This window comes from Heterodontus francisci, chromosome 18 (genome assembly GCF_036365525.1).
Source record: "Heterodontus francisci isolate sHetFra1 chromosome 18, sHetFra1.hap1, whole genome shotgun sequence".
NCBI lineage: Eukaryota > Metazoa > Chordata > Chondrichthyes > Heterodontiformes > Heterodontidae > Heterodontus > Heterodontus francisci.
This window is the reverse complement of record NC_090388.1, coordinates 50,026,811-50,046,138: the sequence shown is the minus strand read 5'-3', so window position 1 is coordinate 50,046,138 and position 19,328 is coordinate 50,026,811. Positions and strand designations below refer to the sequence as shown.

Genomic DNA, 19,328 nt, shown 5'->3' with positions numbered 1-19,328 from the left:
CAGTTCAAAAATAATGTTCCATATGATGAAATTAATGTGTCTAATTTTTGGCAGATGTGATTTCCGTCACACCAGTCTGTGTTCCCAGCCATTTGTCGCTGTAACTATGATAGGAAAAGCATTCTGTTCAGTTACCTTCAACTAGCTGTGAAAAAATATATGATGTATTTTAAAGGTTTTTATAATCGTGTTATCAGGTAGAAGCTGAGGGAAATTTGACAACATTCGTTGAAATATACTGGATAAAAATTTCCACATGATACCAAAGACCTTTTTTAAAAACTACCCATATGTAATAGACTAAAATTTGAGTATTGCTGAAAATAGAGACATGTTGTCGAAGCTTTTCGTTTTGCACTCATCAGGACAATCTGCGAGAATACCAATATAAGGGAAACAATGACTTCATACTGTATGAGAAGAGAGTGCTGATAGATCGTGTTGTCATGGACTCCCCTCCAGGCCCAGCTCTCGCAAACACATTTTTTCGGTTCTGTGAGAAACCTGTCTTTGAGGCAATGAAACCTCACCACCTACCACTTGCATGTTTCTGATATGTAGATAATACGTTTGCTATATTTGAATCTGCAGCTGCAGGCAATAATTTCCTTATACATCTTACTGGGCTCCATCCTGCGCTCAAATTCACCTTTGAAATGGAGCAGTCAAATGAGCTCCCTTTCCTTGACGTGCTAGTTGAGAAATCTGCTAAGGGGGTCTCTACCATGGTCTACCGCAAACCTACCTCCACTGTTCAATACACACGTTGGGATTTTTACAGTTCCTCGCGCTACAAGATTGGCCTTATCAGCAACCTTGTAAATAGGGCCCAAGCCATTTGCTCACCATGCAAGGTTGATGCTGAAATAGGGCGAATCAAAGACATCCTGCATGACAATGGCTACCCTGTTGAGAACATTCCTCGCTATATATCGCACAAACTTATGAACAGGTCTAAGGCCATCATTTTCAGCGCTGAAAAGTGACAGTTCTACCTCAAATTATCCTGGAAGGGTAATGTATCCCAAAAATTTGAGCAACAGGTGAATCTAGCTTTTTCACGCTGCTGCTGTGCAGTAGCAACATGTGTGGTGTTCTCCACTAACAGGATGCTGCCGTCGAGCCAAAAAGGCGTCCTGCCTATCGCACAAATGATAATGTGATATATGAAATTCAATGCCAGTGTGATGCTAGGTATATAGGCCGTACATCCCAAAGACTGGCGGATCGTGTCAAACAACATGTCCCTTCCACTGTTCGCAACGGGCAAGGTACAGGCTGTACCCAACCAACCTGTGCTTGCAAAACTCAAAGCACAGAATCCAAAATTAGATTGGACAACATTTGCTAAATAATCCTCAGTTTGCTAAGAATTACACTGACAACCAATTTAAGATTGTCAGCAGGGCTCGCAATGTGGCGCATTTGCACGTACTGGAAGCTACGTATATTAATACGCAAGGCCCTGTTCTTTGCAGGCCGAAAGAACATGTACAAACATTGCACCAGTTCCAGCTAAACAAAATAAGTGACAGCCATTCACTGGTTCATTCTGCAGGGCAGTGCCTTGACCAATCAGTCAAGCTGCCTGGTTTAAATGTCAAACACAGCTTGGCAGTTAATTGTCAGTCACCGTAAGCTGGTGCATTCGCCATGGCAATGCCTCTACCAATTAGAGTTCACTTGCCAACCAATCAGCACTGTCTTCTCATACAGTATAAAGTCGTTGTTCTCCCTTACATTGGTATTCTTGTGGATTGTCCTGATGAGTGCAAGACGAAAAGCTTCAACAACATGTCTCTATTTTCAGCAATACTCAAGTTGTGTACTACCAAACAACTATATTAAAATTTGCTCCTCAAGAGATGTAATAGTTATTTCAGTCAAGTGAATTGAAACATAATGAAACATCTGATTACTTCTCTCTGCTCCTCAGGTTGTTGATCACTAGCTTCTTAACAGTTGTAAATGACAGTACCACAGGGAGAGGAGGTTCTGCTGAGAGCTTTAGGCTAGAATGCAGAGACATTATTCCATTGTGAATGTGTCCTTTGTTCGTTATTTTATATTTTGCAAATATCAGTTATAGTAGAAATAATTGAAACTGATAACTATATGGCAGAGTTGGAAGGAGAAATTGGCACACAGGACTTTAGAGCAACAGTGGGATTTTTAATCCATGCCAGTGTTTATGCTCCACACCAGCCTCCTCCCAACCCTTATCAGGGTCGTCGCACCTTATCAGCATATCCTTCTATTCCTTTCTCCCTCATGAGTTGATCCAGTTTTCCCTTAAATGCATGCATCTGCTATTCCCCTCAACCACTCTTTGTGGTAGCGAGTTTCACATTCTCGCCACCCTCTGGGTAAAGAAGTTTCTGCTGAATTCCTATTGGATTGATTAGTGACTATCTTATTATAGCCCCCTGGTTTCAGATTCCTTCCATAAATGGGAACTTTTTCTTTATGTATACCCTATTGAACCTTTTCATAATTTTAAAGACCTCTGAGGTCATCCCTCAGCCTTCTCTTTTCCAGAGAAAAGTGCCCCAGCCTGTTCAATCTTTCCTGATTGTTGTAATCTCTTGGTTCTGATATCATTCGAGTAAATCTTTTCTGCCTTCTCCAGTGCCTTGATATCCTGTCCATAGCATGGCAGCCAGAAAAGTGCACGGTAGCTCCAGGTGTTGTCTGACCGAGGCTAAACATAACACTGATGTTTAAATTGGCTGAAGTTTTGTGTTGGTGTAGTAAGTGAGAGTTGCACACAGCATGCTGGAATGAAAACTGCAAGCACCAGAAGGAGGAAACTAGTGAACTAGTATTTTGAAAAGTCCTTTCAATCACCATCTTGTTCTCTCCACTAAAATGTAGGCTTGCTCCTGGAATTAAAGCCTGGCTTGGGTATAAAATTAAAACCTGACCCGGGCCTGAGTCCTTCAATTTTTTTTCATGCCTGACCCAACCCGAAAATATCAAACATGTTATTAATACAGAAAAATAAACTTGTGTCAAAACGTAGATTAAAAAGAAAACAATGCAAAACAAAACCTGACCACAGCCAACCTGAACCCGACCCGAGGCCGAATGCTGGACACCGAGTATAGACCCGAACGGATCCGAACCTGACGTAGTCTGGTTTGGTTGGGTTTGGGTCTGGGTCAGGTAGCCAGGCTTTACCTGGACTGTTTTAAACAAAAATATATTTTTTTTACAAAACTGCTTTTACGCATGATAAAACTTACCGATGGAGTATGTTTAAAATGTGCCTGTCTTGAGGCATCAGATCATGGAGCTCCCGCTGTCAGTCGAAGCAGATCGAGCATCCGTGCTGCAACTCGCGGATTTTTTAAAATATAAATGATTGGCCGCAGGACGGACCATTTGAAGAAAAGGTCAGGGTGTGTAAGAAGTGCCCACCCCTCGGTAATGATATAGCATCGTGGTTATGTTACTAGGCCAATAATCCAGAGGCCCGGATTAATGATCCAGAGACATAAATTCAAATTCCCACCAAATTTAAAATCAATTAGTTAAATTAATTTGGAACAAAAAGCTAGTCTCAGTAATGGTAACCATGAAACTACCGGATTGTCGTAAGAACCCATCTGGTTCACTGATGTCCTTTACGAAAGGAAATCTGCCATCTTTACCTGGTGTGGCCTACATGTGACTCCAGACCCACAGCAATGTAGTTGATTCTTAACTGCCCCCTGAAATGGCCGAGCAAACCACTCATTGGATTCATTAAGGTGGCTCACCACCACCTTCTCAAAGGGCAACTAGGGACCGGCTGTAAATGTTAGCCTTGCCAGTGATGCCCATATCCCCGTGAATGAATTAAAAAAGATTAGTAGGATGAAAATTTCCAAGAGAGTAACCAGACTTCTTCTTGTACGAAGCTGAACTTAACCTTCAGGTGTGATTTGCTGTCTTCGATGGGGTTGGTGAACTCTGCGAGTCGCTTACATTAAAAAATAAACTAATTTCAAAATACGATGCATAAGTAAAGGTTAAAAACCAACAAAAATTGAAGAGCATCTAAAAGGACCAAAAGAATAATGATGAAAAGAGTGAAGAGTAATATGACAATCCAATAATTAAGAGCAGGAAAAGGAAAGCTGAGGGTGTATGATAACATTTTAAAGCAAAAAAGTTTTACAAGTGTATCAGTAAAAAGGGAACTGTTAAAAACGAGATGGGACCTTTTGAGAGGTGAAACGAAACAGCAGAGGTATTATGTACTTTGCACCGATGATTGCTGACAAGAAGGATATTGGAGAATTGGGGACTTCTGAAGTGGTTGAGAGGGAAATTATATCAATAAAAATGACTTTTCTACTTTTGAGCGCTGACAACCTTTTAGTACCTGCTCTTTATTTTTATCCTATCCTGCCTTGGGCGCTATGGCATTGGAAGGATGAATGAGAATGGACAGAGACTGCTGGAGTTGTGTACCTCTCACAACCTCTGCATCACCAACTTGTTCTTTCAAACTAAACCCTGTCAACAGGTTTCATGGAGACACCCAAGATCACGTCGTTGGCACTAGTTGGGCCTCATCGTCACAAGACAAGCCTCTATTAACAGTGTCCAAATCACACGCAGCTGCCACAGTGCAGACTGCGACACTGACTACTCCCTGGTGTGCAGTAAAGTTAGACTCAAACCAAAGAAGCTACATCACTCCAAGCAGAAGTGCCGCCCGCGCATCAACACTAACAGAATTTCTTATCCACAGCTGTTACATAAGTTTCTAAATTCACTTGAAAAAGCCCTTCAAAACACTCCTACATGGGATGCAGAGACCAAGTGGGCCCACATCAGCGACACCATCTATGACTCAGCAATGACCACCTTTGGCAAACGTGAGAAGCAGAATGCAGACTGGTTTCAATCTCACTCTGAAGAGCTGGAACCTGTCATAGCGGCTAAGTGCACTGCACTGTTGAACTACAAGAAAGCCTCCAGCGAGTAGCACTTGAAGTAGCCAGAAGCGCTGCACAAAGTACAGCCAGGCGCTGTGCAAATGACAACACCTATGCAGTCGTATTCAGCTGGCCTCCGACACTGGAAACATCAGAGGAATGTATGATGGCATTAAGAGAGCTTTTGGGCCAACCATCAAGATGATCACCCCATAAAGTCTAAATCAGCAGATACGATCACTGACCGACGCAAGCAAGTGGACCGCTGGGTGGAGCATTACCTAGAACTGTACTCCAGGGAAAATGTTTTCACTGATACCGCCCTCAATGCAGCACAGTCTCTGCCAGTCATGGACGAGCTGGATGAGCAGCCAACAAAATCGGAACTCGATGATGCCGTTGATTCTCTAGCCAGTGGAAAAGCCCCAGGAAAGGACAGCATTACTCCTGAAATAATCAAGAGTGCCAAGCCTGCTATACTCCCAGCACTCCATGAACTGCTTTGCCTGTGCTGGGATCAGGGACAGCACCACAGGACATGCGTGATGCCAATATCATCACCCTCTATAAGAACAAGGGTGACTGCAACAACTACCGTGGAATCAGCATAGTGAGGAAAGTCTTTGCTCGAGTCGTTTTAAACAGACTCAAGAAGCTGGCTGTGCATGTCTCCCCTGAGGCACAATGCGGCTTTCGAGCAGAGAGATCCACCATTAGCATGCTGTTATCCCTTCGCCAGCTACAGGAGAAATGTCGCGAACAACAGATGCCCCTCTACGTTGTTTTCATAGATCTCACCAAAGCCTTTGACCTCGTCAGCAGATGTGGTCTCTTCAGACTACTAGCAAAGATCGGATGTCCACCAAAGCTACTAAATATCATCACCTCATTCCATTACAATATGAAAGGCACAATTCAACATAGCGGTGCCTCATCAGACCCCTTTCCTATCCTGAGTGGCGTGAAGCAGGGCTGGGTTCACGCACCTACACTGTTAGGGATCATCTTCTCCCTGCTGCTCTCACATGCGTTCAGGTCTTCAGAAGAAGGAATTTTCCTCCACACAAGATCAGATGGCAGGTTGTTCAACCTTGCCCATCTTAGAGCGAAGACCAAAGTACGGAAGGTCCTCATCAGGGAACTCCTCTTTGCTGGCGATGCTGCATTAACATCCGACACAGAAGAGTGTCTGCAGAGACTCATCAACAGGATTGCAGCTGCCTGCAACAAATTTGGCCGAACCATCAGCCTCAAAAAAACGAACATCATGGGGCAGGATGTCAGAAATGCTCCATCCATCAATATCGGCGACCATGCTCTGGAAGTGGTTCAAGAGTTCACCTACCTAGGCTCAACTATCACCAGTAACCTGTCTCTCGATGCAGAAATCAACAATCGCACGGGAAAGGCATCCGCTGCTATGTCTAGACTGGCCAAGAGGGTGTGGGAAAATGGCGCACTGACACTGAACACTAAAGTCCGAGTGTTTCAAGCCTGTGTCCTCAGTACCTTGCTCTACGGCAGCGAAGCCTGGTCAACATATGTCAGCCAGGAGCGACGTCGCAACTCATTCCATCTTCGCTGCCTCCGGAGAATCCTTGGCATCAGGTGGCAGGACCGTATCTCTAACGCATAAGTCCTCGAGGCGGCCAACATCCCCAGCATATAAACCCTACTGAGCTAGCAGCGCTTGAGGTGGCTTGGCCATGTGAGTCACATGGAAGATGGCAGGATACCCAAGGACGCATTGCACAGCGAGCTCGTCACTGGTATCAGACCCATCGGCCGTCCATGTCTCCGCTTTAAAGACGTCTGCAAATGCGACATGAAGTCCTGTGACATTGACCACAAGTCGTGTGAGTCAGATGCCAGTGGTTGCCAGAGCTGGTGGACAGCCATAAAGGCGGGGCTAAAGAGTGGCGAGGCGAAGAGACTTAGCAGTTGGCAGGAAAAAAGAGAAGCGCAAGGGGAGAGCCAACTGTGTAACAGCCCCGACAACCAATTTTATCTGCAGCACCTGTGGAAGAGGCTGTCACTGTAGAATTGGCCTTTATAGCCACTCCAGGCGCTGCTTCACAAATCACTGACCACCTGTAGGCGCTTACCCATTGTCGCTCGAGACAAGGAAGCCAAAGAAGAGAAGATATCCAGTTAGTCTACTAGTTCCTCCTTTGCTATGACTTTCGCAGCATCCTGTTTTGAATTCCCTTCATTTCCCCCTCATGGGGATGTGTCCATTCTGTATCTGAACTGGTGAAATGGGTAGGTACGCGGCAAATGAAGTTACGTGCAGAGAGGTGTGTTGGAATACATTTTGGTAGGAAGAATGAAAGGCAATATAAACTAAATGGTACTATTTTAAATGGGGTGCAGGAGCAGAGACACCTGGGGGTGTATGTCCATAAATCTTTGAAGGTGATGGGACAAGTTGAGAAGACTTTTTTTTTTAAAGAGAAGTATATTATGAGATTCTTTGCATTATAAATCGAGTATTGAGCACCAAGCAAGGAAGTTATAAAACACTGGTTATGTGTCCTTTGGGTATTGTGTTCAATTCTTGGCACCACGCTGCAGGAAGGATGTCAAACCCTTAGTTTGTAGAAGATCTTCCTATGCTTGCTGATCTTTATTGATCCCTGGTCCATCCCTTTCTGCCTCCTTCCCCAACATTCCTCTGCTCATTCCCCCAGTTTCAGCTGCCTAGATCCCACTGGGTAGAAGTCCCTTCTTGAATACCTATCTCCATTGTCCTTAAGATCTAGCAAGTTTTTAGTCAGATCTCCTTTGGCTCATCATTGCTTTTTCTTATCTGTAAAGCAGTGCATCATTTTCAAGGTTAATCAATGCTAATATCTAGTTCTATTGGAGACCTGGTGCAGACACATTGGACCAAATGGCGGCCTCCTGCACTGTAACAATTCTGTGATTTCTGTGAAGAGATTTATTGTACTGGTACAAGGGATGAGGGACTTCAGTTATGTGGAGAGACTGGGGTTGTTCTCTTTAGAGCAGAGAAGGTTAAGGGGGAGATTTGAAAGAGATGCTCAATATCATGAACAGTTTTGAGAGAATGAATAAGAAAAGATCAGTAACCAGAGGGCACAGATTGCTTTTGGGCAAAAAGAACCAGAAGCGACGAGAGGAAATTTTATGTTGCGCAACAATTTGTGATGTGAACTGTACTTCCTGATAGGATGGTGGAAGCAGTATTAATAGTAACTTTCAAAAGGGAATTGGCTAAGTACTTGAAGGGGAAAAAAATTACAGATCTGTGGGGAAACAGCAGGAGTGTGGGACTAATTGGAAAGCTCTTTCAAAGAGCTGGCGCAGGCTCGATGAGCTGAATGGCCCCCTGTGCTGTATCATTCTATGATTCGGAGTGTATGAGAGCCAGAGAGGAAAACAGACAAAATGGAGACCAAAAGAGCTGGAGAATAGGAAAGAAAAAGGAAAATGGGACATTTTTGTTTCTTTCCTTCCATAAGCTGCAAAGCCGGAGATTGATATCATTATGAAGTATGCCGTGTAACAGCCTAAGTATGCCGTGCAACAGCCTAAAAATTGTAATGAATAATGTCTCAGGTGATTTTTAAAAATTCATTTGTGGAATGTGGGCGTCGCTGGCTAGGCCAGCATTTTTTACCCATCCATAATTGCCCTTGGAAGGGGGTGGTGGTGAACTGCCTTCTCGAACTGCTGCAGTCCTTGGGGTGTAGGTATGCCCACAGTGCTGTTAGGAAGGGAGTTCCAGGATTTTCACCCAGTGACAGTGAAGGAACGGCGATATAGTTCCAAGTCAGGATAGTGTGGGCTTGGAGGGGAACTTGCAGGTAGTGGTATTCCCATGCATTTGCTGCTCTTGTCCTTCTAGGTGGTAGAGGTCGTGAGTTTGTGCTGTCTGAGGAGCCTTGGTGAGTTGCAGTACACACTGCTGCCACTGTGTGTCGGTGGTGAAGGGAGTGAATGTTGAGGGTTGTGGATGGGCTGCCAGTCAAGCGGGCTGCTTTGTCCTGGATGGTGTCGAGCTTCTTGAGTGTTGTTGGAGCTGCACCCATTCAGGCAAGTGGGGAGTATTCCATCACACTCCTGACTTGTGCCTTGTAGATGGTGGACAGGCATTAGGGAGACGGGAGGTGAGTTACTCGCTGCAGAATTCCCAGCCTGTGACCTGCCGTTCTAGCCACAGCATTTATATGGCTGGTCCAGTTCAGTTTCCAGACGATGCCAGAGTTTCAGTTTAAAAAGATTTATTTTGATCTTCTGCTCTAAAAGTTTAAATGGATTTACAGTTTGGATCTGCTCTAATCTCGCTCCAACATTTCTCTGTTGGCTGGAACATTTTTGGTTTGTCTAAATCCACTACAGTCGGTTTATAATCCTTGAATGTGGCTCAATTTTGAAAGCAACATTGTTTAATCATTGGACAGATGAGGGCCCAGCAAGATCCCTGGCGTTTAGCATTTAACAAAGAAAGTAAGTGTTTTTCACAATTCAGAAATAACAATTTATGTTGCCTTTTGAAAAATATTTAATCCGACCCCCACCTTTTAAACTGTGGAAAAAGGAAATCCTCATATTTGAAGAAAAGCCGTACTTGTAACTTAATTTTCTGTGTTTTTGAAAGCAGAAATATAATGCTCTGTGCAAGTGAATGGAGTGGGCTATGTATTGTCAGGGCTACCCCTTCTGATTTCAAATGGAATGTTCCAGCTCTCGACCAGCTCACTATTGTAGCTGATGTGGTTGAATGTGGAGGAAGACGAGCCTGTATTTGGCGACATTGTGCTGCTTTGACTGAACTATGCAACCGCTTTTCCACACAATGGTGGTCAGTGGAGTTAGTGGTGGTGGGCTTGGAGTGGTTAATAACCTTGCTCTGTCAGCCTGTGTGATGCTAAATGTGTGGGAAAAACTATTCCTGCAGTAGGAATTTAAATATATTTATTAATCTCACTGCAAAGTGGTGGTGTTTAGCCTGCTTGTTACCACTATTGTTCTGACAAAGGATGTCCCTTGAAAAGGTAAGCCATTCTATTTAATTTTTTTCAAATTTATGTGAAGCGTTAACTCTTCCACCAGCACACAGAGACCACACAGCGAGGTTTCCATTAAGCAGTTGGTTCAGACCGATGGGGTGAAAGTTGAAGTTTGTTTTGTTTCAGATTGAATTTTGAAAATTGTTTCTTTGGTTCAGATAAAGTAACTGGTTAGTTTGATCCATGTTCACATACAAATAATGTTTTATCAATTGCAGGAAAACAGAAAATAATGTAGCAAAGCAAGCCGATATGCAGTGAAACATGTCCATAATGGTATAAAGTGACTGGCTGTTTATCGCATTTACTTTATGATTAAGCAAACCGTATTTAAAGGGCTTTTATCATCAATACCTTCTTTAGAAATTACACCAACGTGTCATGCATGCTTTTGAAATATCAACATATGATAAGCGACACCGTGAGACCCAAGAAGTTTTTTACGGTTGAGATTTTGCTTCGTCTATTTTGGTTGCAAGTCTTCATATTTGGTGATGTCCGGTAAGGTCACTGGCAAAATTGGGTTTGGAGCAGTTCATGAGGTTAACAATGTAAGAGAGCAGAGATAGTACAGAGGGAGCTGATTTATCATTAGCAGATAGCATCCATTATGCCTCAATCTCGTAATTTGATCTGTGTCCATTATTTCATCTCAAAACTGTCTCTAACAAAGCAACTAGTCACAGTGGTGGTCTCATCAGTGCTTGTTATTTAAACAGCATTTTAAAACTAAAAAGACAGGAAAACATTTGGTGCAAAAAGCTGTTAACTTGCTGATTTTAGGAGGGACACGATTGCCAAGGTATTCTCATTTTAATGATTTAGATGAACCTGCACCAAGAGACTGCTGGTTTGGACATATCATCTGCAATTAGTCCCAAAGCTGGTAATAATTACAGATTGGTTTCATTGGACAGTCACAACGGCATACCGTGGACAATCACTGTAAAATAGTAGAAGCGCCTGAAAAATTCATGCAGAGTATACCAGGGATGCCTGCTGCACAGATGTTAACAGCCCTAATTTTGCCAAATCAACTACTACTTTGTTTCCAAACCAGTTCTTTGTCACAATGTATGTGTAAACTACAAGTGCTTCTGAAGGGTCGGTCATCTAGCACAATGCACCATATAGCAAAAGAGAGAGAGAGAGAGACTGCAGATGAAATCTGTGCAGCCAATACAAGAGCATTGCCATGATTGTGCATGGTCACTGTTTGCAGCTGGTATTGCATATGTTGAGGGAGGGGTACCCACACCCGGCAATGTGAATATCCCTGCTCGACATTAATCTATAATCCAGAGCTGGTGCTCCAGTCTCTGCTAGATGGACACGCTGCAGCAGTGTTCAAACCCTTTACCTCCCAAATAATTGGTTAATGAATGCATCATCTATTGATCTTTTCCAGATGGATCGTCAGCATCTGCTTCGGTGCCAAGAGCCAAAATCCAGTATTAGAAATCTCTCTTAGGTTTTTTTTCTCGTGGCAAATGGTCTTTATGACATTGGCTGAAATGTATAACTTGTTTTAGAATAATCTGCAGAGCTCGTAATGAGCACTTAATATTCTGGAAGTCATCTTGGAAGTTGGAATGGCATCACTCAGCACTCCACATCAAGCGTGTAACTTCAAACAAAAACACAAGAACAGGCCATTGAGACTACCAATAGCACAATAGACACACTTTTTCCCCCTTTGATGCTGTGATGGGAAGGTAAATCTAGAGCTTGCTTCAATGCTCTCCATTTTGAGAGAGTTGCTCACTGATTCTTCTGAAGTATCCATGGGAACTTGCAGTTCAGCAACTGCATGACGAAATGTCATCAATGTGGTGTCCTGTTGTCAAGGAAACCCTGCTGCTTTCTTGTGCGTAGGTGACTAGTTTTATATTTTAAAAAATTGTTATTGTAAAGGGTAAACCCTTGAAGAAATTATTAAAGCCCTACTCAGCGGTATTCAGACTCCATTAATACAGTTGGTTAAGCTACATATTTTTAGTGATAGTTTCAAAAATATACAAAAGCTAATGAGCATTTGGAAGTAGGGAGGAAGACTTACAAGTAATCGGTTGCAATGTGTCACCCTCCTTAATGGTATTTGTTAAATCTCGCTTCAAGGAAATTCTCTGCGCTGAATTAAAAAAAAATTAAACTTCACATTGAGGATACCCTCCTTCGTGTTATATGGCACTACCACCATGCTAAATGGGATATATTTTGAACAGATCTAGCAATGCAAAACTGGGCATCCATGAGGCGCTGTGGGCCATCAGCAGCAGCAGAATTGTACTCGACCACAATCTGTAACCTCATAGCCTGGCATATTCCCCATTCTACCATTACCATCAAGCTGGGGGGGATCAACCCTGGTTCAATGAAGAGTGCAGGAGGGCATGCCAGGAGCAGCACCAGGCATACCTCAAAATGAGGTGTCAACCTGACGAAGCTGCAGCATAGGACTACTTGCGTGCCAAACAGCATAAGCAGCATGCGATAGACAGAGCTAAGTGATTCCCACAACGACGGATCAGATCTAAACTCTGCAGTCCTGACCGATCCAGTCGTGCATGGTGGTGGGCAATTAAACAACTAACCGGAGGAGGTGGCTGCACAAATATCCCCATCTAAACCTGTGCTTCAGAACATGCCGCATCCCTAACCAAGCTGTTCGAGTACAGCCATGGCACTGGCATCTACCTGGCAATGTGGAAGATTGCCCAGGTGTGCCCTGTATCAAAAGGCAGGACAAATCCAATGCAGCCAATTACCATCCCCTCAGTCTACTCTCGATCATCAGTAAAGCGATGGAACATGCCGTCGACAGTGCTATCAAGTGGCACTTGCTTAGCAATAACATGCTTAGTGACGCTCAATTTGGGTTCCACCAGGGTCACTCGGCTCCTGACCCAATTACAGCCTTGGTTGAAATATGGACAAAAGAGATGAGAGTGACTGCCCTTGATATCAAGGCAGCATTTGACCGAATATGGCATCAAGGAGCCCGAACAAAACTGAAGTCAATGGGAATTGGGGAAAACTCTCCGCTGGTTGGAGTCATACCTAGCGCAAAGGAAGATGGTTGTGGTTGTTGGAGGTCAATCATCTGAGCTCCAGGACATCTCTGCAGAAGTTTCTCAGGGTAGTGTCCTCAGCCCAACCATTTTTAGCTGCTTCGTCAATGACCTTCCTTCAGTCATAAGGTCAGAAATGGGGATGTTTGCTGCTGATTGCACAATGTTCAGCACTATTCGCGACGACTCAGATGCTGAAGAAGTCCGTGTAGAAATGCAGCAAGACCTGGATAATATACAGGCTTGGGCTGATAAGTGGCAAGTAACATTCGCGCCACTTAAGTGCCAGGCAATGATCATCTCCAACAAGACAGAATCTAACCATCTCCCCTTGACATTCAGTGGCATTACGATTGCTGAATCCCCCACTATCAACATCCTGGGGGTTACCACTGACCAGAAACTGAACTGGAGTAGCCATATAAATACAGTGGCTACAAGAGCAGGTCAGAGGCTCGGCATCCTGCAGTGAGTAACTCACCTCCAGACTCTCCAAAGCCATCTACAAGGCACAAGTCAGGAGTGTGATTGAATAATCTCCACTTGCCTGGATGGGTGCAGCTCCAACAACACTCAACAAGCTCGATTCCATCCAGGACAAAGCAGCCTGCTTGATTGGCACCCCATTCACAAACATTCACTCCCTCCACCACTGACGCACAGTGGTATTAGTGTGTACCAACTACAAGATGTACTGCAGCAATGCACCAAGGCTCCTTCAACAGCACCTTCCAAACCTGCGATCTCTACTACCTAGAAGGACAAGGGCAGCAGATGCATGAGAATACTGCCACCTGTAAGTTCCCCTCCAAGCCACACACCATCCTGACATGGAATTATATCGTGGTTCCTTCACTGTCGCTGGGTCAAAATCCTGGAGCTCCCTTCCTAACAGCACTGTGGGTGTACCTACTCCACAGGAACTGCAGCGGTTCAAGAAGGCATCTCACCACCATTTTCTCAAGGGCAATTAGGAATGGGCAATGAATGCTGGCCTAGCCAGCCATGCCCACATCCCCATAAACGAATAAAAAAAAATTCTGCTCTTGGTGCAGTTTGGTGAAACAGGATTGCACCTGTTTTGAAGTGTTTTTTCTCAATTTTCTGCTCAAACTCATATTGGTGAAAGAAGCATCTGCCATGAACTTGTGCAATCAAGCAGTGTTTTAAAACATAATTTAAAAAAAAGCTGCTTTCAAAAATATTCATTGATATAGTTAAGAGTGCTAACCAGGTGCAGTTTGATTAATGCAGCTGAAACTGAGTTTATCACAAAAAAAAGCGTTTTACAACAGCTGCCACCATCAACAAACGGTCCAAGGCGTTTTACAGGAGCATTATAAAATGAAGTATTACACCAAGCCATAAAAGGAGATATTGGGTTAGATGACCAAAAGTTTGGTCAAAGAGATGGGGTGTCTTAAAGGAAGAAAATGAGGGAGAGGGTTGTTGGGGCCTAGGCAACTGGAGGTGTGGCCACTAATGGTAGAGGGATTAAAATCAGGGATGTACAAGAGGCCAGATTTGGGTGAATGCAGATTTCTGGGTGAGTTGTGGGGCTGGAGGAGATTAGAGATAGGCAGGGGCAAAGTCTTGGAGGGATTTGAAAATGAGGATGAAAATCAGTAATCAGTGTCAATCCATCACCTTTGAGTAACTCGAGTTTGAATGACTGACTGAAAATGACTTTTTTGGAAAAAAAAACTTAGTGGAGTATAGTTCAGTTTTTTTTTTAAACATTAAAAACATTCCTTTTATTAGTCTCCTAGCACCTAAAAGAACCAACTTAATTTTTAGAGGCTTTTCAAAGGCCTGCAAATGAGTGCAATTCATGGAAGCTCCCAATGGCGATTTATTTATCATGGGGATGTGACCAATTATGTGACAGGGGCCTGTTTCTGGCACAATTTTTAAAACTAGTGCAAAAAGCACGGAAACTCGAGTTGTGTTGAATGTAATTCATGCTTAAAATTCTGCATTCTTTTGCTCCGATTTAGTAGCAAATCAGGCCACCAGGTGTCTGCCTCTGACCTTTGAATACCTTACAAAGGCAATTTAACAGTAATGTGTAAATTGTGTTCATAGCCATTATGCCATTAGCTGCACTTTAATTTATCTCACCAAAAATTGCAACCACCTGGGAAGTCGGGCATGGGGTGAGGAGAGTCAAAAGATAATGCTAGGTCTTTGGAAAAGTATAAAGATTAATTGCCTAACCAGAGAGATTGTTCCCAAAATTGCTCCCCCCTAGCCCAGGGGCTGGAAAGATACAATGGATTGGCACTGATGGCGAATCAGACTTTCGACATGATCTGGCAGAGCCTTACACTAGGAAACAAGGGATCAAAGGATAGAAAGGCTGCCCAAAACCTGGCTGCTGGGTCATCCCAGCAACAGCCAGAAGGTTTCCAGGCCACAGAATCTAATTCAACCTGCAATAAGGTCACTTACCCATTTGCCCCATTGTAGGTGCAGATCCTGCTCCAGCTCTTGATGAAAGCCTGAAAACTCTGGGCAATGAAATGCGGGTGGAGACAGGGTTTGGCAACGTGTCCGTGGTAAAAATTTGGAGGTCCAGGGCTGGCAATCTCAAGAATGAGAAATTTCCCATTGACGACGACTTTCCAGACAAGTCTGACTTTAAAAAAAAAAGTCACAGCCATCAGTTTCAGTTTCACAGCTGACAGGTGCTGGGAGCGGGAACAGCGGCTTCCGAACCAAGGGCAAGTTTGGGGTTTTCTAACAGACTCCGATTTCTTTTTTCTAAGAAGCCTGCTGAGGGGGTGGGGGATGAAAGGGGAGGGTGGAGGGAAAGAGATAGATGGACACACGGGATAGGGATTGACGCAGAGAGGGGGAGAGAGAGAGTGAGAGGGGCGAGAAAGAGATCAAGATCTCAACTGACAATTGGACTTTTATCTGGATTCTCTGCATCGCTACATCAAGTGTGTGGGCAGACATTGACGACTTGTGTAAGCAAAAACAATGCCAGGTACTCATTAAAGAGGGAAAAAATAGGACATTGTTTTGATGGCATTAGGTTGGCTATGCACTTTATATACAAATTAATTGCCCCCATATCCGTAGCTGAGTCAAAAATTTTGTCAGGTATCCATGGTGCAACATTTTGGTGCCTATCCCTGGGTGTACACTTGACATAACTGATTCCTCCCACCCTTTCCCCCTGTAGCATCTGGGAAATGAGCATTCCCCAGGCATGAGAGAGAATAATATTGGAACCATAGCGTAAGAGCGAGAGGCTCAGATTGCTGGACCATAGAGCAGAGTAAGGTGTACAACGAGCTGGCCCATACCTGAAAAGAGCTGGGACAACTCTCTGTTAGGGAGGTTAACTATAACTGAGTGAGAGGATCTAAAATCATGTGCAGGAAGCCAAAAACAAGAAAGTACAGCCAGGAACGTGGAAGAGTATGTAGCTTTAGGCGTATTAGTAATAAGAAGGTAGAAAGATTGAAAAAGTAAGGTGGTCTGGATAGTTAAAAAGGATGGGGAAGAAGGCAAAGAAAGAAGGAATTGCCAAGCTAAGGGAATCCATAACTAAAATATTAATGCACAAAAGTATAATAAAAGTGGGGAGCTAGAGAGTTTAAAATAGAAAATCATGATATAATATATGAACTGAAGTGTGACTGCAGGTGGGTCCAAACTGCCAAAAAGGTTCATGGGAAAACTTTCAGGAGAAATTGTGGTTATCTGGAAGCAATTAGTGCAGAATACTCTGAAGTGCAATGTGCTGCACCGACCTGTCGAGTGCTTGCACCTGTCAGCGATTGTTGTAATCAGGCAGAGTCAACATGGTTTTGTGAAAGGGAAATCACGTTTAACCAATTTATTAGAGTTCTTTGAAGAAGTAACGTGCTGTGGATAAAGGGGAAACCGGTGGATGTACTGTACTTGGATTTCCAGAAGGTGCCACATCAAAGGTTATTGCAGAAAATAAAAGCTCCTGGTGTAGGGAGTAACGTATTGACCTGGATCGAAGATTGGCTAGCTAACAGGAAACTGAGTGTAGGCATGAATGGGTTATTTTCTGGTTGGCAAGATGTAACGAGTGGTGTGCCACAGGGATCGATGCAGGGGCCTCAACTTTTTCAATTTATATAAATGACTTGGATGAAGGGACCAAAGGTATGGTTGCTAAATTTCTTGATGCCACAAAGATAGGTAGGAAAATAAGTTGTGAAGAGGACATCGGAGGCTACAAAGGGTAACAAGTGAGTGAGCAAAGTCCTGACAAATGGAGTATAATGTAGGGAAATGAAAATGTCCATTTTGGCAGGAAGAATAAAAAAAGAAGCATATCTAAATGGTGAGAGATTGCAGAGCTCTGGGATGCAGAAGGATCTGGATGTCCGAGTTCAGGAATTGCACAAGGTTAGAATGCAGGTGCAGCAAGCAATTAGGAAAGCTAATAGAATGTTATCGTTTATTGTGAGGGGAATTGAGTACAAAAATAGGGTGGTTATTCAGTTATACAGGGCATTGGTGAGACCACATCTGGAGTACTATGTACAGTATTTGTCTCCTTATTTAAGGAAGGATGTGTTGGAAGCAGTTCAGAGAGGGTTTACTAGACTAATACCTGGAATGGGTGGGCTGACTTATGAGGAAAGATTGGACAGGCAAGGCTTGTACCCCCTGGAGTTTAGAAGAGTAAGAGGCGACTTGATTGAAACATATAAGATTCTGAGGGGTCATGACAATGTGGATGTGGGAAGGATGTTTCCTCTTGTGGGAGAATCTAGAACTAAGGGTTGCTGTTTAAAAATAAGGGGTCCCCATTTAAGACCGAGATGAGAAATTTTTTCTGACTGTCGTGAATCTTTGGAACTCTTTTTTTTTTTTCCCCTCAAATGGTGATGAAAGCAGAGTCTTTGAATTTTTTAAGGCAAGAGGTAGATAGATTCTTGATAAGCAAGGGGGTGAAAGGTTAATGGGGCTAGGCGGGAATGTGGAGTTGAGGTTACTATCAGATCAGCCATGATCTTGTTGAATGGCGGACCCGGTTCGAGGGGCTGAATGGCCTACTTCTCCTAATTCATATGTTCAGGCTCGGCTAGATAAGAAACCAGTTACCCAGGCAACTGTCATAAATCATAGTTAACCCTAAATTAAAGAGCGATGAATAGGTCAGATTTTAACTGTTGATTTTAATAAAGAGCTGAACATAATTAACTGAAGGAAAGTCAGCTAAAGGTAGGTAGAATGCTTAACTGAGACTCTGACAGTGAAAGGGCTCAAGTCAGACAATAGAAGTGCTATCCTGGAAGACAGGCTTCAGCTGTGACCTAATGAAAAGTACTGAACAGAGAAACCTTGAAAAGGTGAGAGATGAGGCCTACTGTCTGTTTACGGAATCAGACAAAACCACTTTCTATCGTTTTTCAAAAAAGAAAATAGCACATGATGCTGTGGTTACATCATATCCTGTGACCAGAAGTAGATGTGTTAGGGAAGGGGCATAAAGTTTGGTCTACTTCCGCGGCCTGGTAGGTGCAGTGGAGACGGAAGACACCAGAGATCAACCTCAGGGTGTCCAAGGTTCCATTAGCGGGCTGACTGCTTGCAACTTAACTGTGAACATGTGGGACTGGTATGTTTACTATGATTGTATTAATATAAGATACAACAGAAGCCAGAAAACATGCTGATCTTGCATTTCTTAATAACGTACTGAAGTTTCTGACAGTACACTCTCAAACCTATTAACTAATAAAACGAGGCATTAGCTAGCATCTCAGTCTTTAGAAGCTTGCACACACTGATGTGTAGTTCACTGGTTTATTCCTTTTTTTTTAGCAGAAGTGCCACATTGGTAACCCTCCAACCCTCTTATACAACTTCACTATCTGAGGACATTGGAAGGATTGTGGTCAGAACCTCTGCTATTCTCAAACTTTTCTCAGCGTTCTAGGATGAATGCCATCAAGCTTTTAAAGGGTATGGGGACAGAACATGAGAATGAGATTAGATTAATTGGCTCATGGGGAGGGGAGGAGGGTGATGGGAAAGTGCCAGGATGGACTTGATGGGTAAAATTGCCTGCTTCTATGCTGTAACATTCTATATCCTAGCAGTCTGTGGTAACTATGCACTGTGGCAAAACAATCTGCTTAAAAATTTTTTAAAAGATACATTGGTGATAATGCCAAACATTAACCAGCACTAAATTATTGTTTTTGACCTGTTAATACTTTCATATTTTTAATTTCCATTACCAGTAATAAAAGCATATTTGAATCATATAATTTTAAGTAATTCTTCAGCATAAT

At 43.3% G+C, this 19,328-nt stretch overlaps 1 protein-coding gene across 6 annotated transcripts in view; it reads left to right on the top strand.

Annotated features, from left to right (window-relative positions):
- LOC137379619 (tubby-related protein 3-like) overlaps positions 1 to 19,328 on the top strand; it is a 115,418-nt gene that overhangs the window by 20,056 nt on the left and 76,034 nt on the right. Inside the window, exon 1 of one of the 6 annotated variants that reach the window (XM_068050699.1) lies at positions 18,563 to 18,649. The exons of the other annotated variants lie outside the window; for them this stretch is intronic. The gene's annotated coding sequence lies outside the window, so the exon portion shown is untranslated. Of the gene's footprint in view, positions 1 to 18,562; positions 18,650 to 19,328 lie in introns of those variants that run through there. 6 annotated transcript variants of the gene reach the window in all.